At 55.2% G+C, this 22,532-nt stretch overlaps 16 non-coding genes and 2 pseudogenes across 16 annotated transcripts; all 18 read left to right on the top strand.

The window, feature by feature from the left end:
- Positions 1–583: 583 nt before the first annotated feature.
- On the top strand, positions 584–702 carry LOC112845175 (5S ribosomal RNA). The gene has a single exon (XR_003217976.1). It is a non-coding gene; the product is annotated as a 5S ribosomal RNA (ribosomal RNA).
- A 1,128-nt stretch (positions 703–1,830) lies between these two features.
- LOC112845174 (5S ribosomal RNA) lies at positions 1,831–1,949 on the top strand. Its single transcript, XR_003217975.1, has one exon. It is a non-coding gene; the product is annotated as a 5S ribosomal RNA (ribosomal RNA).
- A 1,128-nt stretch (positions 1,950–3,077) lies between these two features.
- On the top strand, positions 3,078–3,196 carry LOC112845172 (5S ribosomal RNA). The gene has a single exon (XR_003217973.1). It is a non-coding gene; the product is annotated as a 5S ribosomal RNA (ribosomal RNA).
- Positions 3,197–4,323: 1,127 nt separating this feature from the next.
- LOC112845171 (5S ribosomal RNA) lies at positions 4,324–4,442 on the top strand. Its single transcript, XR_003217972.1, has one exon. It is a non-coding gene; the product is annotated as a 5S ribosomal RNA (ribosomal RNA).
- Positions 4,443–5,570: 1,128 nt separating this feature from the next.
- Positions 5,571–5,689, top strand: LOC112845170 (5S ribosomal RNA). Its single transcript, XR_003217971.1, has one exon. It is a non-coding gene; the product is annotated as a 5S ribosomal RNA (ribosomal RNA).
- Positions 5,690–6,815: 1,126 nt separating this feature from the next.
- LOC112845169 (5S ribosomal RNA) lies at positions 6,816–6,934 on the top strand. Its single transcript, XR_003217970.1, has one exon. It is a non-coding gene; the product is annotated as a 5S ribosomal RNA (ribosomal RNA).
- A 1,128-nt stretch (positions 6,935–8,062) lies between these two features.
- On the top strand, positions 8,063–8,181 carry LOC112845168 (5S ribosomal RNA). The gene has a single exon (XR_003217969.1). It is a non-coding gene; the product is annotated as a 5S ribosomal RNA (ribosomal RNA).
- Positions 8,182–9,308: 1,127 nt separating this feature from the next.
- On the top strand, positions 9,309–9,427 carry LOC112845167 (5S ribosomal RNA). The gene has a single exon (XR_003217968.1). It is a non-coding gene; the product is annotated as a 5S ribosomal RNA (ribosomal RNA).
- Positions 9,428–10,554: 1,127 nt separating this feature from the next.
- On the top strand, positions 10,555–10,673 carry LOC112845166 (5S ribosomal RNA). Its single transcript, XR_003217967.1, has one exon. It is a non-coding gene; the product is annotated as a 5S ribosomal RNA (ribosomal RNA).
- A 1,128-nt stretch (positions 10,674–11,801) lies between these two features.
- Positions 11,802–11,920, top strand: LOC112845165 (5S ribosomal RNA). Its single transcript, XR_003217966.1, has one exon. It is a non-coding gene; the product is annotated as a 5S ribosomal RNA (ribosomal RNA).
- Positions 11,921–13,048: 1,128 nt separating this feature from the next.
- LOC112845164 (5S ribosomal RNA) lies at positions 13,049–13,167 on the top strand. The gene has a single exon (XR_003217965.1). It is a non-coding gene; the product is annotated as a 5S ribosomal RNA (ribosomal RNA).
- Positions 13,168–14,294: 1,127 nt separating this feature from the next.
- LOC112845200 (5S ribosomal RNA) lies at positions 14,295–14,412 on the top strand. The gene has a single exon (XR_003218000.1). It is a non-coding gene; the product is annotated as a 5S ribosomal RNA (ribosomal RNA).
- Positions 14,413–15,555: 1,143 nt separating this feature from the next.
- LOC112845199 (5S ribosomal RNA) lies at positions 15,556–15,673 on the top strand. The gene has a single exon (XR_003217999.1). It is a non-coding gene; the product is annotated as a 5S ribosomal RNA (ribosomal RNA).
- Positions 15,674–16,799: 1,126 nt separating this feature from the next.
- LOC112845203 (5S ribosomal RNA) lies at positions 16,800–16,917 on the top strand. The gene has a single exon (XR_003218003.1). It is a non-coding gene; the product is annotated as a 5S ribosomal RNA (ribosomal RNA).
- Positions 16,918–18,125: 1,208 nt separating this feature from the next.
- On the top strand, positions 18,126–18,244 carry LOC112845210 (uncharacterized; annotated as a pseudogene).
- A 1,440-nt stretch (positions 18,245–19,684) lies between these two features.
- LOC112845162 (5S ribosomal RNA) lies at positions 19,685–19,803 on the top strand. The gene has a single exon (XR_003217964.1). It is a non-coding gene; the product is annotated as a 5S ribosomal RNA (ribosomal RNA).
- A 1,196-nt stretch (positions 19,804–20,999) lies between these two features.
- Positions 21,000–21,118, top strand: LOC112845208 (uncharacterized; annotated as a pseudogene).
- A 1,194-nt stretch (positions 21,119–22,312) lies between these two features.
- On the top strand, positions 22,313–22,431 carry LOC112845207 (5S ribosomal RNA). The gene has a single exon (XR_003218004.1). It is a non-coding gene; the product is annotated as a 5S ribosomal RNA (ribosomal RNA).
- Positions 22,432–22,532: the final 101 nt, after the last annotated feature.

The following is a 22,532-nucleotide window of genomic DNA, read 5'->3' as shown; positions in this document are numbered from 1 at the left end:
ACACCACACCAGGTCTGGCTCTGGCTCCATCTGCACCACACCAGGGCCTGTGCTGATGGCTGAGGCCATCCGCACCACACCGGTCCTTCTGGCTGCTACATAGGTCATCTAAATTACTCCAGGACCTGTGATTCTGGCTGTGGACCTGTGCTGCTGGCTGAGGCACACTACACCACACCAGGGATTGTGGCTCTGGTTGAGGCCACCTAGACCACACCACGTCCTGAGTTGCCGCTGAGGCAACCTGCACCACACCACGGCCTGTGCCGCTGGCTGAGGACAACTACACCACACACTTGGCCAGTGGCTCTGGCTGAGGCCAACTACACCACACAAGGTATTGTGGCTCTGGTTGAGGCCATCTATTTCCCAACAGGGCCTGGGCTGCTGGCTGAGCAATGTACACCACACCAGGGCCTGTGCTGCTGGTTAAATATAAATTGAGTCCTTGGGTTAGGGTATTAGGCAAGCATGCAGTTACCGTTAACACTGTAGTTAAATTGGAGGGTTGTTCGCGTAACTTCAAGTACTGCCCACCTCACCACTTGATTCCATAAATTGACACTTTGTGCTGTGGCCAGCAGCTTACGGCCATACCACCCTGAGCACGCCCGATCTCGTCTGATCTCGGAAGCTAAGCAGGGTTGGGCTTGGTTAGTACTCGGATGGTAGACTGCCTGGGAATACCAGGTGCTGTAAGCTTTACCTTTTCATGTCATTGAACTGCTTTTGATCCAGAGAAGGAGGGTGTTGAAAAACCCAAAGCAGCTGCTCATTAATGAGGGCACATTAACGACATTCCTTTTGGCGCTTTTCAGCAATGTCTTGTGCTGCCGGGTGAGGCCATCCACAACACAACGGGGCATATGCTGCTAACATAGGTCATCTAAATTACACCAGGGCCTGTGGTGCAGGCTGAGGCCAAATACACCACACCAGGGCCTGTGGCTCTGGGTGAGGCCATCGACACCACACCGGGGCCTGCGTTGCAGCTGAGGCAACCTGCACCACACCAGGGCCTGTGCTGCTGGCTGAGGCCAACTACACCACACACTTGGCCAGTGGCTCTGCCTGAGGCCACCTACACCACACCAGGGCCTGTGCTACTGTCTGAGGCCATATTCATCACACCAGGACCTGTGCTGCTGGCTGAGGCCATCCACATCACAAGAGGACCTGTGCTCCTTGCCGAGACCAACTACACCACACCAGGGTTTGTGGCTCTGGCTGAGGCAATCTACACCACACCAGGGTCTGTGCTTCTGGCTGGTTCCATCTGCACCACACCAGGGCCTGTGCTGATGGCTGAGGCCATCCGCACCACACCGGTCCTTCTGGCTGCTACATAGGTCATCTAAATTACTCCAGGACCTGTGATTCTGGCTGTGGACCTGTGCTGCTGGCTGAGGCACACTACACCACACCAGGGATTGTGGCTCTGGTTGAGGCCACCTAGACCACACCACGTCCTGAGTTGCCGCTGAGGCAACCTGCACCACACCACGGCCTGTGCCGCTGGCTGAGGACAACTACACCACACACTTGGCCAGTGGCTCTGGCTGAGGCCAACTACACCACACAAGGTATTGTGGCTCTGGTTGAGGCCATCTATTTCCCAACAGGGCCTGGGCTGCTGGCTGAGGCAATGTACACCACACCAGGGCCTGTGCTGCTGGTTAAATATAAATTGAGTCCTTGGGTTAGGGTATTAGGCAAGCATGCAGTTACCGTTAACACTGTAGTTAAATTGGAGGGTTGTTCGCGTAACTTCAAGTACTGCCCACCTCACCACTTGATTCCATAAATTGACACTTTGTGCTGTGGCCAGCAGCTTACGGCCATACCACCCTGAGCACGCCCGATCTCGTCTGATCTCGGAAGCTAAGCAGGGTTGGGCTTGGTTAGTACTCGGATGGTAGACTGCCTGGGAATACCAGGTGCTGTAAGCTTTACCTTTTCATGTCATTGAACTGCTTTTGATCCAGAGAAGGAGGGTGTTGAAAAACCCAAAGCAGCTGCTCATTAATGAGGGCACATTAACGACATTCCTTTTGGCGCTTTTCAGCAATGTCTTGTGCTGCCGGGTGAGGCCATCCACAACACAACGGGGCATATGCTGCTAACATAGGTCATCTAAATTACACCAGGGCCTGTGGTGCAGGCTGAGGCCAAATACACCACACCAGGGCCTGTGGCTCTGGGTGAGGCCATCGACACCACACCGGGGCCTGCGTTGCAGCTGAGGCAACCTGCACCACACCAGGGCCTGTGCTGCTGGCTGAGGCCAACTACACCACACACTTGGCCAGTGGCTCTGCCTGAGGCCACCTACACCACACCAGGCCCTGTGCTACTGTCTGAGGCCATATTCATCACACCAGGGCCTGTGCTGCTGGATGAGGCCATCCACATCACAAGAGGACCTGTGCTCCTTGCCGAGACCAACTACACCACACCAGGGTTTCTGGCTCTGGCTGAGGCAATCTACACCACACCAGGGTCTGTGCTTCTGGCTGCTTCCATCTGCACCACACCAGGGCCTGTGCTGATGGCTGAGGCCATCCGCACCACACCGGTCCTTCTGGCTGCTACATAGGTCATCTAAATTACTCCAGGACCTGTGATTCTGGCTGTGGACCTGTGCTGCTGGCTGAGGCACACTACACCACACCAGGGATTGTGGCTCTGGTTGAGGCCACCTAGACCACACCACGTCCTGAGTTGCCGCTGAGGCAACCTGCACCACACCACGGCCTGTGCCGCTGGCTGAGGACAACTACACCACACACTTGGCCAGTGGCTCTGGCTGAGGCCAACTACACCACACAAGGTATTGTGGCTCTGGTTGAGGCCATCTATTTCCCAACAGGGCCTGGGCTGCTGGCTGAGGCAATGTACACCACACCAGGGCCTGTGCTGCTGGTTAAATATAAATTGAGTCCTTGGGTTAGGGTATTAGGCAAGCATGCAGTTACCGTTAACACTGTAGTTAAATTGGAGGGTTGTTCGCGTAACTTCAAGTACTGCCCACCTCACCACTTGATTCCATAAATTGACACTTTGTGCTGTGGCCAGCAGCTTACGGCCATACCACCCTGAGCACGCCCGATCTCGTCTGATCTCGGAAGCTAAGCAGGGTTGGGCTTGGTTAGTACTCGGATGGTAGACTGCCTGGGAATACCAGGTGCTGTAAGCTTTACCTTTTCATGTCATTGAACTGCTTTTGATCCAGAGAAGGAGGGTGTTGAAAAACCCAAAGCAGCTGCTCATTAATGAGGGCACATTAACGACATTCCTTTTGGCGCTTTTCAGCAATGTCTTGTGCTGCCGGGTGAGGCCATCCACAACACAACGGGGCATATGCTGCTAACATAGGTCATCTAAATTACACCAGGGCCTGTGGTGCAGGCTGAGGCCAAATACACCACACCAGGGCCTGTGGCTCTGGGTGAGGCCATCGACACCACACCGGGGCCTGCGTTGCAGCTGAGGCAACCTGCACCACACCAGGGCCTGTGCTGCTGGCTGAGGCCAACTACACCACACACTTGGCCAGTGGCTCTGCCTGAGGCCACCTACACCACACCAGGCCTGTGCTACTGTCTGAGGCCATATTCATCACACCAGGGCCTGTGCTGCTGGATGAGGCCATCCACATCACAAGAGGACCTGTGCTCCTTGCCGAGACCAACTACACCACACCAGGGTTTGTGGCTCTGGCTGAGGCAATCTACACCACACCAGGGTCTGTGCTTCTGGCTGCTTCCATCTGCACCACACCAGGGCCTGTGCTGATGGCTGAGGCCATCCGCACCACACCGGTCCTTCTGGCTGCTACATAGGTCATCTAAATTACTCCAGGACCTGTGATTCTGGCTGTGGACCTGTGCTGCTGGCTGAGGCACACTACACCACACCAGGGATTGTGGCTCTGGTTGAGGCCACCTAGACCACACCACGTCCTGAGTTGCCGCTGAGGCAACCTGCACCACACCACGGCCTGTGCCGCTGGCTGAGGACAACTACACCACACACTTGGCCAGTGGCTCTGGCTGAGGCCAACTACACCACACAAGGTATTGTGGCTCTGGTTGAGGCCATCTATTTCCCAACAGGGCCTGGGCTGCTGGCTGAGGCAATGTACACCACACCAGGGCCTGTGCTGCTGGTTAAATATAAATTGAGTCCTTGGGTTAGGGTATTAGGCAAGCATGCAGTTACCGTTAACACTGTAGTTAAATTGGAGGGTTGTTCGCGTAACTTCAAGTACTGCCCACCTCACCACTTGATTCCATAAATTGACACTTTGTGCTGTGGCCAGCAGCTTACGGCCATACCACCCTGAGCACGCCCGATCTCGTCTGATCTCGGAAGCTAAGCAGGGTTGGGCTTGGTTAGTACTCGGATGGTAGACTGCCTGGGAATACCAGGTGCTGTAAGCTTTACCTTTTCATGTCATTGAACTGCTTTTGATCCAGAGAAGGAGGGTGTTGAAAAACCCAAAGCAGCTGCTCATTAATGAGGGCACATTAACGACATTCCTTTTGGCGCTTTTCAGCAATGTCTTGTGCTGCCGGGTGAGGCCATCCACAACACAACGGGGCATATGCTGCTAACATAGGTCATCTAAATTACACCAGGGCCTGTGGTGCAGGCTGAGGCCAAATACACCACACCAGGGCCTGTGGCTCTGGGTGAGGCCATCGACACCACACCGGGGCCTGCGTTGCAGCTGAGGCAACCTGCACCACACCAGGGCCTGTGCTGCTGGCTGAGGCCAACTACACCACACACTTGGCCAGTGGCTCTGCCTGAGGCCACCTACACCACACCAGGCCCTGTGCTACTGTCTGAGGCCATATTCATCACACCAGGGCCTGTGCTGCTGGATGAGGCCATCCACATCACAAGAGGACCTGTGCTCCTTGCCGAGACCAACTACACCACACCAGGGTTTCTGGCTCTGGCTGAGGCAATCTACACCACACCAGGGTCTGTGCTTCTGGCTGCTTCCATCTGCACCACACCAGGGCCTGTGCTGATGGCTGAGGCCATCCGCACCACACCGGTCCTTCTGGCTGCTACATAGGTCATCTAAATTACTCCAGGACCTGTGATTCTGGCTGTGGACCTGTGCTGCTGGCTGAGGCACACTACACCACACCAGGGATTGTGGCTCTGGTTGAGGCCACCTAGACCACACCACGTCCTGAGTTGCCGCTGAGGCAACCTGCACCACACCACGGCCTGTGCCGCTGGCTGAGGACAACTACACCACACACTTGGCCAGTGGCTCTGGCTGAGGCCAACTACACCACACAAGGTATTGTGGCTCTGGTTGAGGCCATCTATTTCCCAACAGGGCCTGGGCTGCTGGCTGAGGCAATGTACACCACACCAGGGCCTGTGCTGCTGGTTAAATATAAATTGAGTCCTTGGGTTAGGGTATTAGGCAAGCATGCAGTTACCGTTAACACTGTAGTTAAATTGGAGGGTTGTTCGCGTAACTTCAAGTACTGCCCACCTCACCACTTGATTCCATAAATTGACACTTTGTGCTGTGGCCAGCAGCTTACGGCCATACCACCCTGAGCACGCCCGATCTCGTCTGATCTCGGAAGCTAAGCAGGGTTGGGCTTGGTTAGTACTCGGATGGTAGACTGCCTGGGAATACCAGGTGCTGTAAGCTTTACCTTTTCATGTCATTGAACTGCTTTTGATCCAGAGAAGGAGGGTGTTGAAAAACCCAAAGCAGCTGCTCATTAATGAGGGCACATTAACGACATTCCTTTTGGCGCTTTTCAGCAATGTCTTGTGCTGCCGGGTGAGGCCATCCACAACACAACGGGGCATATGCTGCTAACATAGGTCATCTAAATTACACCAGGGCCTGTGGTGCAGGCTGAGGCCAAATACACCACACCAGGGCCTGTGGCTCTGGGTGAGGCCATCGACACCACACCGGGCCTGCGTTGCAGCTGAGGCAACCTGCACCACACCAGGGCCTGTGCTGCTGGCTGAGGCCAACTACACCACACACTTGGCCAGTGGCTCTGCCTGAGGCCACCTACACCACACCAGGCCCTGTGCTACTGTCTGAGGCCATATTCATCACACCAGGGCCTGTGCTGCTGGATGAGGCCATCCACATCACAAGAGGACCTGTGCTCCTTGCCGAGACCAACTACACCACACCAGGGTTTTGGCTCTGGCTGAGGCAATCTACACCACACCAGGGTCTGTGCTTCTGGCTGCTTCCATCTGCACCACACCAGGGCCTGTGCTGATGGCTGAGGCCATCCGCACCACACCGGTCCTTCTGGCTGCTACATAGGTCATCTAAATTACTCCAGGACCTGTGATTCTGGCTGTGGACCTGTGCTGCTGGCTGAGGCACACTACACCACACCAGGGATTGTGGCTCTGGTTGAGGCCACCTAGACCACACCACGTCCTGAGTTGCCGCTGAGGCAACCTGCACCACACCACGGCCTGTGCCGCTGGCTGAGGACAACTACACCACACACTTGGCCAGTGGCTCTGGCTGAGGCCAACTACACCACACAAGGTATTGTGGCTCTGGTTGAGGCCATCTATTTCCCAACAGGGCCTGGGCTGCTGGCTGAGGCAATGTACACCACACCAGGGCCTGTGCTGCTGGTTAAATATAAATTGAGTCCTTGGGTTAGGGTATTAGGCAAGCATGCAGTTACCGTTAACACTGTAGTTAAATTGGAGGGTTGTTCGCGTAACTTCAAGTACTGCCCACCTCACCACTTGATTCCATAAATTGACACTTTGTGCTGTGGCCAGCAGCTTACGGCCATACCACCCTGAGCACGCCCGATCTCGTCTGATCTCGGAAGCTAAGCAGGGTTGGGCTTGGTTAGTACTCGGATGGTAGACTGCCTGGGAATACCAGGTGCTGTAAGCTTTACCTTTTCATGTCATTGAACTGCTTTTGATCCAGAGAAGGAGGGTGTTGAAAAACCCAAAGCAGCTGCTCATTAATGAGGGCACATTAACGACATTCCTTTTGGCGCTTTTCAGCAATGTCTTGTGCTGCCGGGTGAGGCCATCCACAACACAACGGGGCATATGCTGCTAACATAGGTCATCTAAATTACACCAGGGCCTGTGGTGCAGGCTGAGGCCAAATACACCACACCAGGGCCTGTGGCTCTGGGTGAGGCCATCGACACCACACCGGGGCCTGCGTTGCAGCTGAGGCAACCTGCACCACACCAGGGCCTGTGCTGCTGGCTGAGGCCAACTACACCACACACTTGGCCAGTGGCTCTGCCTGAGGCCACCTACACCACACCAGGCCCTGTGCTACTGTCTGAGGCCATATTCATCACACCAGGGCCTGTGCTGCTGGATGAGGCCATCCACATCACAAGAGGACCTGTGCTCCTTGCCGAGACCAACTACACCACACCAGGGTTTGTGGCTCTGGCTGAGGCAATCTACACCACACCAGGGTCTGTGCTTCTGGCTGCTTCCATCTGCACCACACCAGGGCCTGTGCTGATGGCTGAGGCCATCCGCACCACACCGGTCCTTCTGGCTGCTACATAGGTCATCTAAATTACTCCAGGACCTGTGATTCTGGCTGTGGACCTGTGCTGCTGGCTGAGGCACACTACACCACACCAGGGATTGTGGCTCTGGTTGAGGCCACCTAGACCACACCACGTCCTGAGTTGCCGCTGAGGCAACCTGCACCACACCACGGCCTGTGCCGCTGGCTGAGGACAACTACACCACACACTTGGCCAGTGGCTCTGGCTGAGGCCAACTACACCACACAAGGTATTGTGGCTCTGGTTGAGGCCATCTATTTCCCAACAGGGCCTGGGCTGCTGGCTGAGGCAATGTACACCACACCAGGGCCTGTGCTGCTGGTTAAATATAAATTGAGTCCTTGGGTTAGGGTATTAGGCAAGCATGCAGTTACCGTTAACACTGTAGTTAAATTGGAGGGTTGTTCGCGTAACTTCAAGTACTGCCCACCTCACCACTTGATTCCATAAATTGACACTTTGTGCTGTGGCCAGCAGCTTACGGCCATACCACCCTGAGCACGCCCGATCTCGTCTGATCTCGGAAGCTAAGCAGGGTTGGGCTTGGTTAGTACTCGGATGGTAGACTGCCTGGGAATACCAGGTGCTGTAAGCTTTACCTTTTCATGTCATTGAACTGCTTTTGATCCAGAGAAGGAGGGTGTTGAAAAACCCAAAGCAGCTGCTCATTAATGAGGGCACATTAACGACATTCCTTTTGGCGCTTTTCAGCAATGTCTTGTGCTGCCGGGTGAGGCCATCCACAACACAACGGGGCATATGCTGCTAACATAGGTCATCTAAATTACACCAGGGCCTGTGGTGCAGGCTGAGGCCAAATACACCACACCAGGGCCTGTGGCTCTGGGTGAGGCCATCGACACCACACCGGGGCCTGCGTTGCAGCTGAGGCAACCTGCACCACACCAGGGCCTGTGCTGCTGGCTGAGGCCAACTACACCACACACTTGGCCAGTGGCTCTGCCTGAGGCCACCTACACCACACCAGGCCCTGTGCTACTGTCTGAGGCCATATTCATCACACCAGGGCCTGTGCTGCTGGATGAGGCCATCCACATCACAAGAGGACCTGTGCTCCTTGCCGAGACCAACTACACCACACCAGGGTTTCTGGCTCTGGCTGAGGCAATCTACACCACACCAGGGTCTGTGCTTCTGGCTGCTTCCATCTGCACCACACCAGGGCCTGTGCTGATGGCTGAGGCCATCCGCACCACACCGGTCCTTCTGGCTGCTACATAGGTCATCTAAATTACTCCAGGACCTGTGATTCTGGCTGTGGACCTGTGCTGCTGGCTGAGGCACACTACACCACACCAGGGATTGTGGCTCTGGTTGAGGCCACCTAGACCACACCACGTCCTGAGTTGCCGCTGAGGCAACCTGCACCACACCACGCCTGTGCCGCTGGCTGAGGACAACTACACCACACACTTGGCCAGTGGCTCTGGCTGAGGCCAACTACACCACACAAGGTATTGTGGCTCTGGTTGAGGCCATCTATTTCCCAACAGGGCCTGGGCTGCTGGCTGAGGCAATGTACACCACACCAGGGCCTGTGCTGCTGGTTAAATATAAATTGAGTCCTTGGGTTAGGGTATTAGGCAAGCATGCAGTTACCGTTAACACTGTAGTTAAATTGGAGGGTTGTTCGCGTAACTTCAAGTACTGCCCACCTCACCACTTGATTCCATAAATTGACACTTTGTGCTGTGGCCAGCAGCTTACGGCCATACCACCCTGAGCACGCCCGATCTCGTCTGATCTCGGAAGCTAAGCAGGGTTGGGCTTGGTTAGTACTCGGATGGTAGACTGCCTGGGAATACCAGGTGCTGTAAGCTTTACCTTTTCATGTCATTGAACTGCTTTTGATCCAGAGAAGGAGGGTGTTGAAAAACCCAAAGCAGCTGCTCATTAATGAGGGCACATTAACGACATTCCTTTTGGCGCTTTTCAGCAATGTCTTGTGCTGCCGGGTGAGGCCATCCACAACACAACGGGGCATATGCTGCTAACATAGGTCATCTAAATTACACCAGGGCCTGTGGTGCAGGCTGAGGCCAAATACACCACACCAGGGCCTGTGGCTCTGGGTGAGGCCATCGACACCACACCGGGGCCTGCGTTGCAGCTGAGGCAACCTGCACCACACCAGGGCCTGTGCTGCTGGCTGAGGCCAACTACACCACACACTTGGCCAGTGGCTCTGCCTGAGGCCACCTACACCACACCAGGCCTGTGCTACTGTCTGAGGCCATATTCATCACACCAGGGCCTGTGCTGCTGGATGAGGCCATCCACATCACAAGAGGACCTGTGCTCCTTGCCGAGACCAACTACACCACACCAGGGTTTCTGGCTCTGGCTGAGGCAATCTACACCACACCAGGGTCTGTGCTTCTGGCTGCTTCCATCTGCACCACACCAGGGCCTGTGCTGATGGCTGAGGCCATCCGCACCACACCGGTCCTTCTGGCTGCTACATAGGTCATCTAAATTACTCCAGGACCTGTGATTCTGGCTGTGGACCTGTGCTGCTGGCTGAGGCACACTACACCACACCAGGGATTGTGGCTCTGGTTGAGGCCACCTAGACCACACCACGTCCTGAGTTGCCGCTGAGGCAACCTGCACCACACCACGGCCTGTGCCGCTGGCTGAGGACAACTACACCACACACTTGGCCAGTGGCTCTGGCTGAGGCCAACTACACCACACAAGGTATTGTGGCTCTGGTTGAGGCCATCTATTTCCCAACAGGGCCTGGGCTGCTGGCTGAGGCAATGTACACCACACCAGGGCCTGTGCTGCTGGTTAAATATAAATTGAGTCCTTGGGTTAGGGTATTAGGCAAGCATGCAGTTACCGTTAACACTGTAGTTAAATTGGAGGGTTGTTCGCGTAACTTCAAGTACTGCCCACCTCACCACTTGATTCCATAAATTGACACTTTGTGCTGTGGCCAGCAGCTTACGGCCATACCACCCTGAGCACGCCCGATCTCGTCTGATCTCGGAAGCTAAGCAGGGTTGGGCTTGGTTAGTACTCGGATGGTAGACTGCCTGGGAATACCAGGTGCTGTAAGCTTTACCTTTTCATGTCATTGAACTGCTTTTGATCCAGAGAAGGAGGGTGTTGAAAAACCCAAAGCAGCTGCTCATTAATGAGGGCACATTAACGACATTCCTTTTGGCGCTTTTCAGCAATGTCTTGTGCTGCCGGGTGAGGCCATCCACAACACAACGGGGCATATGCTGCTAACATAGGTCATCTAAATTACACCAGGGCCTGTGGTGCAGGCTGAGGCCAAATACACCACACCAGGGCCTGTGGCTCTGGGTGAGGCCATCGACACCACACCGGGGCCTGCGTTGCAGCTGAGGCAACCTGCACCACACCAGGGCCTGTGCTGCTGGCTGAGGCCAACTACACCACACACTTGGCCAGTGGCTCTGCCTGAGGCCACCTACACCACACCAGGCCCTGTGCTACTGTCTGAGGCCATATTCATCACACCAGGGCCTGTGCTGCTGGATGAGGCCATCCACATCACAAGAGGACCTGTGCTCCTTGCCGAGACCAACTACACCACACCAGGGTTTGTGGCTCTGGCTGAGGCAATCTACACCACACCAGGGTCTGTGCTTCTGGCTGCTTCCATCTGCACCACACCAGGGCCTGTGCTGATGGCTGAGGCCATCCGCACCACACCGGTCCTTCTGGCTGCTACATAGGTCATCTAAATTACTCCAGGACCTGTGATTCTGGCTGTGGACCTGTGCTGCTGGCTGAGGCACACTACACCACACCAGGGATTGTGGCTCTGGTTGAGGCCACCTAGACCACACCACGTCCTGAGTTGCCGCTGAGGCAACCTGCACCACACCACGGCCTGTGCCGCTGGCTGAGGACAACTACACCACACACTTGGCCAGTGGCTCTGGCTGAGGCCAACTACACCACACAAGGTATTGTGGCTCTGGTTGAGGCCATCTATTTCCCAACAGGGCCTGGGCTGCTGGCTGAGGCAATGTACACCACACCAGGGCCTGTGCTGCTGGTTAAATATAAATTGAGTCCTTGGGTTAGGGTATTAGGCAAGCATGCAGTTACCGTTAACACTGTAGTTAAATTGGAGGGTTGTTCGCGTAACTTCAAGTACTGCCCACCTCACCACTTGATTCCATAAATTGACACTTTGTGCTGTGGCCAGCAGCTTACGGCCATACCACCCTGAGCACGCCCGATCTCGTCTGATCTCGGAAGCTAAGCAGGGTTGGGCTTGGTTAGTACTCGGATGGTAGACTGCCTGGGAATACCAGGTGCTGTAAGCTTTACCTTTTCATGTCATTGAACTGCTTTTGATCCAGAGAAGGAGGGTGTTGAAAAACCCAAAGCAGCTGCTCATTAATGAGGGCACATTAACGACATTCCTTTTGGCGCTTTTCAGCAATGTCTTGTGCTGCCGGGTGAGGCCATCCACAACACAACGGGGCATATGCTGCTAACATAGGTCATCTAAATTACACCAGGGCCTGTGGTGCAGGCTGAGGCCAAATACACCACACCAGGGCCTGTGGCTCTGGGTGAGGCCATCGACACCACACCGGGGCCTGCGTTGCAGCTGAGGCAACCTGCACCACACCAGGGCCTGTGCTGCTGGCTGAGGCCAACTACACCACACACTTGGCCAGTGGCTCTGCCTGAGGCCACCTACACCACACCAGGCCCTGTGCTACTGTCTGAGGCCATATTCATCACACCAGGGCCTGTGCTGCTGGATGAGGCCATCCACATCACAAGAGGACCTGTGCTCCTTGCCGAGACCAACTACACCACACCAGGGTTTGTGGCTCTGGCTGAGGCAATCTACACCACACCAGGGTCTGTGCTTCTGGCTGCTTCCATCTGCACCACACCAGGGCCTGTGCTGATGGCTGAGGCCATCCGCACCACACCGGTCCTTCTGGCTGCTACATAGGTCATCTAAATTACTCCAGGACCTGTGATTCTGGCTGTGGACCTGTGCTGCTGGCTGAGGCACACTACACCACACCAGGGATTGTGGCTCTGGTTGAGGCCACCTAGACCACACCACGTCCTGAGTTGCCGCTGAGGCAACCTGCACCACACCACGGCCTGTGCCGCTGGCTGAGGACAACTACACCACACACTTGGCCAGTGGCTCTGGCTGAGGCCAACTACACCACACAAGGTATTGTGGCTCTGGTTGAGGCCATCTATTTCCCAACAGGGCCTGGGCTGCTGGCTGAGGCAATGTACACCACACCAGGGCCTGTGCTGCTGGTTAAATATAAATTGAGTCCTTGGGTTAGGGTATTAGGCAAGCATGCAGTTACCGTTAACACTGTAGTTAAATTGGAGGGTTGTTCGCGTAACTTCAAGTACTGCCCACCTCACCACTTGATTCCATAAATTGACACTTTGTGCTGTGGCCAGCAGCTTACGGCCATACCACCCTGAGCACGCCCGATCTCGTCTGATCTCGGAAGCTAAGCAGGGTTGGGCTTGGTTAGTACTCGGATGGTAGACTGCCTGGGAATACCAGGTGCTGTAAGCTTTACCTTTTCATGTCATTGAACTGCTTTTGATCCAGAGAAGGAGGGTGTTGAAAAACCCAAAGCAGCTGCTCATTAATGAGGGCACATTAACGACATTCCTTTTGGCGCTTTTCAGCAATGTCTTGTGCTGCCGGGTGAGGCCATCCACAACACAACGGGGCATATGCTGCTAACATAGGTCATCTAAATTACACCAGGGCCTGTGGTGCAGGCTGAGGCCAAATACACCACACCAGGGCCTGTGGCTCTGGGTGAGGCCATCGACACCACACCGGGGCCTGCGTTGCAGCTGAGGCAACCTGCACCACACCAGGGCCTGTGCTGCTGGCTGAGGCCAACTACACCACACACTTGGCCAGTGGCTCTGCCTGAGGCCACCTACACCACACCAGGCCCTGTGCTACTGTCTGAGGCCATATTCATCACACCAGGGCCTGTGCTGCTGGATGAGGCCATCCACATCACAAGAGGACCTGTGCTCCTTGCCGAGACCAACTACACCACACCAGGGTTTGTGGCTCTGGCTGAGGCAATCTACACCACACCAGGGTCTGTGCTTCTGGCTGCTTCCATCTGCACCACACCAGGGCCTGTGCTGATGGCTGAGGCCATCCGCACCACACCGGTCCTTCTGGCTGCTACATAGGTCATCTAAATTACTCCAGGACCTGTGATTCTGGCTGTGGACCTGTGCTGCTGGCTGAGGCACACTACACCACACCAGGGATTGTGGCTCTGGTTGAGGCCACCTAGACCACACCACGTCCTGAGTTGCCGCTGAGGCAACCTGCACCACACCACGCCTGTGCCGCTGGCTGAGGACAACTACACCACACACTTGGCCAGTGGCTCTGGCTGAGGCCAACTACACCACACAAGGTATTGTGGCTCTGGTTGAGGCCATCTATTTCCCAACAGGGCCTGGGCTGCTGGCTGAGGCAATGTACACCACACCAGGGCCTGTGCTGCTGGTTAAATATAAATTGAGTCCTTGGGTTAGGGTATTAGGCAAGCATGCAGTTACCGTTAACACTGTAGTTAAATTGGAGGGTTGTTCGCGTAACTTCAAGTACTGCCCACCTCACCACTTGATTCCATAAATTGACACTTTGTGCTGTGGCCAGCAGCTTACGGCCATACCACCCTGAGCACGCCGATCTCGTCTGATCTCGGAAGCTAAGCAGGGTTGGGCTTGGTTAGTACTCGGATGGTAGACTGCCTGGGAATACCAGGTGCTGTAAGCTTTACCTTTTCATGTCATTGAACTGCTTTTGATCCAGAGAAGGAGGGTGTTGAAAAACCCAAAGCAGCTGCTCATTAATGAGGGCACATTAACGACATTCCTTTTGGCGCTTTTCAGCAATGTCTTGTGCTGCCGGGTGAGGCCATCCACAACACAACGGGCATATGCTGCTAACATAGGTCATCTAAATTACACCAGGCCTGTGGTGCAGGCTGAGGCCAAATACACCACACCAGGGCCTGTGGCTCTGGGTGAGGCCATCGACACCACACCGGGCCTGCGTTGCAGCTGAGGCAACCTGCACCACACCAGGGCCTGTGCTGCTGGCTGAGGCCAACTACACCACACACTTGGCCAGTGGCTCTGCCTGAGGCCACCTACACCACACCAGGTCCTGTGCTCTGGCTGAGGCCACCTACACCACACCAGGGCCTGGTACTGTCTGAGGCCATATCATCACACAGGGCCTGTGCTGCTGGATGAGCATCCACATCACAGAGGACCTGTGCTCTTGCGAACCAACTACACCACACCAGGGTTTGTGGCTCTGGCTGGCATCTACACCACACCAGGGCCTGTGCTTCTGGCTGCCCATCTGCACCACACCAGGGCCTGTGCTGATGGCTGAGGCCATCCGCACCACACCGGTCCTTCTGGCTGCTACATAGGTCATCTAAATTACTCCAGACCTGTGATTCTGGCTGTGGACCTGTGCTGCTGGCTGAGGCACACTACACCACACCAGGGATTGTGGCTCTGGTTGAGCCACCTAGACCACACCACGTCCTGAGTTGCCGCTGAGCAACCTGCACCACACCACGGCTGTGCCGCTGGCTGAGGAAACTACACCACACACTTGGCCAGTGGCTCTGGCTGAGGCCAACTACACCACACAAGGTATTGTGGCTCTGGTTGAGGCCATCTATTTCCCAACAGGGCCTGGGCTGCTGGCTGAGGCAATGTACACCACACCAGGGCCTGTGCTGCTGGTTAAATATAAATTGAGTCCTTGGGTTAGGGTATTAGGCAAGCATGCAGTTACCGTTAACACTGTAGTTAAATTGGAGGGTTGTTCGCGTAACTTCAAGTACTGCCCACCTCACCACTTGATTCCATAAATTGACACTTTGTGCTGTGGCCAGCAGCTTACGGCCATACCACCCTGAGCACGCCGATCTCGTCTGATCTCGGAAGCTAAGCAGGGTTGGGCTTGGTTAGTACTCGGATGGTAGACTGCCTGGGAATACCAGGTGCTGTAAGCTTTACCTTTTCATGTCATTGAACTGCTTTTGATCCAGAGAAGGAGGGTGTTGAAAAACCCAAAGCAGCTGCTCATTAATGAGGGCACATTAACGACATTCCTTTTGGCGCTTTTCAGCAATGTCTTGTGCTGCCGGGTGAGGCCATCCACAACACAACGGGGCATATGCTGCTAACATAGGTCATCTAAATTACACCAGGGCCTGTGGTGCAGGCTGAGGCCAAATACACCACACCAGGGCCTGTGGCTCTGGGTGAGGCCATCGACACCACACCGGGGCCTGCGTTGCAGCTGAGGCAACCTGCACCACACCAGGGCCTGTGCTGCTGGCTGAGGCCAACTACACCACACACTTGGCCAGTGGCTCTGCCTGAGGCCACCTACACCACACCAGGCCCTGTGCTACTGTCTGAGGCCATATTCATCACACCAGGGCCTGTGCTGCTGGATGAGGCCATCCACATCACAAGAGGACCTGTGCTCCTTGCCGAGACCAACTACACCACACCAGGGTTTGTGCTCTGGCTGAGGCAATCTACACCACACCAGGGTCTGTGCTTCTGGCTGCTTCCATCTGCACCACACCAGGGCCTGTGCTGATGGCTGAGGCCATCCGCACCACACCGGTCCTTCTGGCTGCTACATAGGTCATCTAAATTACTCCAGGACCTGTGATTCTGGCTGTGGACCTGTGCTGCTGGCTGAGGCACACTACACCACACCAGGGATTGTGGCTCTGGTTGAGGCCACCTAGACCACACCACGTCCTGAGTTGCCGCTGAGGCAACCTGCACCACACCACGCCTGTGCCGCTGGCTGAGGACAACTACACCACACACTTGGCCAGTGGCTCTGGCTGAGGCCACCTACACCACACAAGGTATTGTGGCTCTGGTTGAGGCCATCTATTTCCCAACAGGGCCTGGGCTGCTGGCTGAGACAATGTACACCACACCAGGGCCTGTGCTGCTGGTTAAATATAAATTGAGTCCTTGGGTTAGGGTATTAGGCAAGCATGCAGTTACCGTTAACACTGTAGTTAAATTGGAGGGTTGTTCGCGTAACTTCAAGTACTGCCCACCTCACCACTTGATTCCATAAATTGACACTTTGTGCTGTGGCCAGCAGCTTACGGCCATACCACCCTGAGCACGCCCGATCTCGTCTGATCTCGGAAGCTAAGCAGGGTTGGGCTTGGTTAGTATCGGATGGTAGACTGCCTGGGAATACCAGGTGCTGTAAGCTTTACCTTTTCATGTCATTGAACTGCTTTTGATCCAGAGAAGGAGGGTGTTGAAAAACCCAAAGCAGCTGCTCATTAATGAGGGCACATTAACGACATTCCTTTTGGCGCTTTTCAGCAATGTCTTGTGCTGCCGGGTGAGGCCATCCACAACACAACGGGGCATATGCTGCTAACATAGGTCATCTAAATTACACCAGGGCCTGTGGTGCAGGCTGAGGCCAAATACACCACACCAGGGCCTGTGGCTCTGGGTGAGGCCATCGACACCACACCGGGGCCTGCGTTGCAGCTGAGGCAACCTGCACCACACCAGGGCCTGTGCTGCTGGCTGAGGCCAACTACACCACACACTTGGCCAGTGGCTCTGCCTGAGGCCACCTACACCACACCAGGTCCTGTGCTTCTGGCTGAGGCCACCTACACCACACCAGGGCCTGTGCTACTGTCTGAGGCCATATTCATCACACCAGGACCTGTGCTGCTGGCTGAGGCCATCCACATCACAAGAGGACCTGTGCTCCTTGCCGAGACCAACTACACCACACCAGGGTTTGTGGCTCTTTAGCTTAGACAATCTACACCACACCAGGGTTTCTGGCTCTGGCTGAGGCAATCTACACCACGCCAGGGTCTGTGCTTCTGGCTGGTTCCATCTGCACCACACCAGGGCCTGTGCTGATGGCTGAGGCCATCCGCACCACACCGGTCCTTCTGGCTGCTACATAGGTCATCTAAATTACTCCAGGACCTGTGATTCTGGTTGTGGACCTGTGCTGCTGGCTGAGGCACACTACACCACACCAGGGATTGTGGCTCTGGTTGAGGCCACCTAGACCACACCACGTCCTGAGTTGCCGCTGAGGCAACCTGCACCACACCACGGCCTGTGCCGCTGGCTGAGGACAACTACACCACACACTTGGCCAGTGGCTCTGGCTGAGGCCAACTACACCACACAAGGTATTGTGGCTCTGGTTGAGGCCATCTATTTCCCAACAGGGCCTGGGCTGCTGGCTGAGGCAATGTACACCACACCAGGGCCTGTGCTGCTGGTTAAATATAAATTGAGTCCTTGGGTTAGGGTATTAGGCAAGCATGCAGTTACCGTTAACACTGTAGTTAAATTGGAGGGTTGTTCGCGTAACTTCAAGTAGTGCCCACCTCACCACTTGATTCCATAAATTGACACTTTGTGCTGTGGCCAGCAGCTTACGGCCATACCACCCTGAGCACGCACAAGCTCGTCTGATCTCGGAAGCTAAGCAGGGTTGGGCTTGGTTAGTACTCGGATGGTAGACTGCCTGGGAATACCAGGTGCTGTGAGCTTTACCTTTTCATGTCATTGAACTGCTTTTGATGCAGAGAAGGAGGGTGTTGAAAAACCCAAAGCAGCTGCTCATTAATGAGGGCACATTAACGACATTCCTTTTGGCGCTTTTCAGCAATGTCTTGTGCTGCCGGGTGAGGCCATCCACAACACAACGGGGCATATGCTGCTAACATAGGTCATCTAAATTACACCAGGGCCTGTGGTGCAGGCTGAGGCCAAATACACCACACCAGGGCCTGTGGCTCTGGGTGAGGCCATCGACACCACACCGGGGCCTGCGTTGCAGCTGAGGCAACCTGCACCACACCAGGGCCTGTGCTGCTGGCTGAGGCCAACTACACCACACACTTGGCCAGTGGCTCTGCCTGTGGCCACCTACACCACACCAGGTCCTGTGCTTCTGGCTGAGGCCACCTACACCACACCAGGGCCTGTGCTACTGTCTGAGGCCATATTCATCACACCAGGACCTGTGCTGCTGGCTGAGGCCATCCACATCACAAGAGGACCTGTGCTCCTTGCCGAGACCAACTACACCACACCAGGGTTTGTGGCTCTGGCTGAGGCAATCTACACCACACCAGGGTCTGTGCTTCTGGCTGCTTCCATCTGCACCACACCAGGGCCTGTGCTGATGGCTGAGGCCATCCGCACCACACCGGTCCTTCTGGCTGCTACATAGGTCATCTAAATTACTCCAGGACCTGTGATTCTGGCTGTGGACCTGTGCTGCTGGCTGAGGCACACTACACCACACCAGGGATTGTGGCTCTGGTTGAGGCCACCTAGACCACACCACGTCCTGAGTTGCCGCTGAGGCAACCTGCACCACACCACCGCCTGTGCCGCTGGCTGAGGAAAACTACACCACACACTTGGCCAGTGGCTCTGGCTGAGGCCACCTACACCACACCAGGTCCTGTGCTTCTGGCTGAGGCCACCTACACCACACCAGGGCCTGTGCTACTGTCTGAGGCCATATTCATCACACCAGGGCCTGTGCTGCTGGCTGAGGCCATCCACATCACAAGAGGACCTGTGCTCCTTGCCGAGACCAACTACACCACACCAGGGTTTGTGGCTCTGGCTGAGGCAATCTACACCACACCAGGGTCTGTGCTTCTGGCTGGTTCCATCTGCACCACACCAGGGCCAGTGGCTCTGGCTGAGGCCAACTACACCACGCAAGGTATTGTGGCTCTGGTTGATGCCATCTATTTCCCAACAGGGCCTGGGCTGCTGGCTGAGGCAATGTACACCACACCAGGGCCTGTGCTGCTGGTTAAATAAAATTGGAGTCCTTGGGTTAGGGTATTAGGCAAGCATGCAGTTACCGTTAACACTGTAGTTAAATTGGAGGGTTGTTCGCGTAACTTCAAGTACTGCCCACCTCAGCACTTGATTCCATAAATTGACACTTTGTGCTGTGGCCAGCAGCTTACGGCCATACCACCCTGAGCACGCCCGATCTCGTCTGATCTCGGAAGCTAAGCAGGGTTGGGCTTGGTTAGTACTCGGATGGTAGACTGCCTGGGAATACCAGGTGCTGTAAGCTTTACCTTTTCATGTCATTGAACTGCTTTTGATCAGAGAAGGAGGGTGTTGAAAACCCAAAGCAGCTGCTCATTAATGAGGGCACATTAACGACATTCCTTTTGGCGCTTTTCAGCAATGTCTTGTGCTGCCGGGTGAGGCCATCCACAACACAACGGGGCATATGCTGCTAACATAGGTCATCTAAATTACACCAGGGCCTGTGGTGCAGGCTGAGGCCAAATACACCACACCAGGGCCTGTGGCTCTGGGTGAGGCCATCGACACCACACCGGGGCCTGCGTTGCAGCTGAGGCAACCTGCACCACACCAGGGCCTGTGCTGCTGGCTGAGGCCAACTACACCACACACTTGGCCATGGCTCTGCCTGAGGCCACCTACACCACACCAGGTCCTGTGCTTCTGGCTGAGGCCACCTACACCACACCAGGGCCTGTGCTACTGTCTGAGGCCATATTCATCACACCAGGACCTGTGCTGCTGGCTGAGGCCATCCACATCACAAGAGGACCTGTGCTCCTTGCCGAGATCAACTACCCAACAGGTTTGGCACTTAGCTAGACAATCTACACCACACCAGGGTTTCTGGCTCTGGCTGAGGCAATCTACACCACGCCAGGGTCTGTGCTTCTGGCTGGTTCCATCTGCACCACACCAGGGCCTGTGCTGATGGCTGAGGCCATCCGCACCACACCGGTCCTTCTGGCTGCTACATAGGTCATCTAAATTACTCCAGGACCTGTGATTCTGGTGTGGACCTGTGCTGCTGGCTGAGGCACACTACACCACACCAGGGATTGTGGCTCTGGTTGAGGCCACCTAGACCACACCACGTCCTGAGTTGCCGCTGAGGCAACCTGCACCACACCACGGCCTGTGCCGCTGGCTGAGGACAACTACACCACACACTTGGCCAGTGGCTCTGGCTGAGGCCAACTACACCACACAAGGTATTGTGGCTCTGGTTGAGGCCATCTATTTCCCAACAGGGCCTGGGCTGCTGGCTGAGGCAATGTACACCACACCAGGGCCTGTGCTGCTGGTTAAATATAAATTGAGTCCTTGGGTTAGGGTATTAGGCAAGCATGCAGTTACCGTTAACACTGTAGTTAAATTGGAGGGTTGTTCGCGTAACTTCAAGTACTGCCCACCTCACCACTTGATTCCATAAATTGACACTTTGTGCTGTGGCCAGCAGCTTACGGCCATACCACCCTGAGCACGCCCAAGCTCGTCTGATCTCGGAAGCTAAGCAGGGTTGGGCTTGGTTAGTACTCGGATGGTAGGCTGCCTGGGAATACCAGGTGCTGTAAGCTTTACCTTTTCATGTCATTGAACTGCTTTTGATGCAGAGAAGGAGGGTGTTGAAAAACCCAAAGCAGCTGCTCATTAATGAGGGCACATTAACGACATTCCTTTTGGCGCTTTTCAGCAATGTCTTGTGCTGCCGGGTGAGGCCATCCACAACACAACGGGGCATATGCTGCTAACATAGGTCATCTAAATTACACCAGGGCCTGTGGTGCAGGCTGAGGCCAAATACACCACACCAGGGCCTGTGGCTCTGGGTGAGGCCATCGACACCACACCGGGGCCTGCGTTGCAGCTGAGGCAACCTGCACCACACCAGGGCCTGTGCTGCTGGCTGAGGCCAACTACACCACACACTTGGCCAGTGGCTCTGCCTGAGGCCACCTACACCACACCAGGTCCTGTGGTTCTGGCTGAGGCCACCTACACCACACCAGGGCCTGTGCTACTGTCTGAGGCCATATTCATCACACCAGGGCCTGTGCTGCTGGCTGAGGCCATCCACATCACAAGAGGACCTGTGCTCCTTGCCGAGATCAACTACACCACACCAGGGGGCACTAGCTTAGACACTACCACACCAGGGTTTTGGCTCTGGCTGAGGCAATCTACACCACACCAGGGTCTGTGCTTCTGGCTGGTTCCATCTGCACCACACCAGGGCCTGTCTGATGGCTGAGGCCATCCGCACCACACCGGTCCTTCTGGCTGCTACATAGGTCATCTAAATTACTCCAGGACCTGTGATTCTGGCTGTGGACCTGTGCTGCTGGTGAGGCACTCTACACCACACCAGGGATTGTGGCTCTGGTTGAGGCCACCTAGACCACACCACGTCCTGAGTTGCGGCTGAGGCAACCTGCACCACACCACGGCCTGTGCCGCTGGCTGAGGACAACTACACCACACACTTGGCCAGTGGCTCTGGCTGAGGCCAACTACACCACACAAGGTATTGTGGCTCTGGTTGATGCCATCTATTTCCCAACAGGGCCTGGGCTGCTGGCTGAGGCAATGTACACCACACCAGGGCCTGTGCTGCTGGTTAAATATAAATTGAGTCCTTGGGTTAGGGTATTAGGCAAGCATGCAGTTACCGTTAACACTGTAGTTAAATTGGAGGGTTGTTCGCGTAACTTCAAGTACTGCCCACCTCACCACTTGATTCCATAAATTGACACTTTGTGCTGTGGCCAGCAGCTTACGGCCATACCACCCTGAGCACGCCCGATCTCGTCTGATCTCGGAAGCTAAGCAGGGTTGGGCTTGGTTAGTACTCGGATGGTAGACTGCCTGGGAATACCAGGTGCTGTAAGCTTTACCTTTTCATGTCATTGAACTGCTTTTGATCCAGAGAAGGAGGGTGTTGAGAAACCAAAGCAGCTGCTCATTAATGAGGGCACATTAACGACATTCCTT

This window comes from Oreochromis niloticus, unplaced genomic scaffold (genome assembly GCF_001858045.2).
Source record: "Oreochromis niloticus isolate F11D_XX unplaced genomic scaffold, O_niloticus_UMD_NMBU tig00003659_pilon, whole genome shotgun sequence".
NCBI classification, from domain to species: Eukaryota; Metazoa; Chordata; class Actinopteri; order Cichliformes; family Cichlidae; genus Oreochromis; species Oreochromis niloticus.
This window is presented reverse-complemented; position numbering and strand designations above follow the sequence as displayed.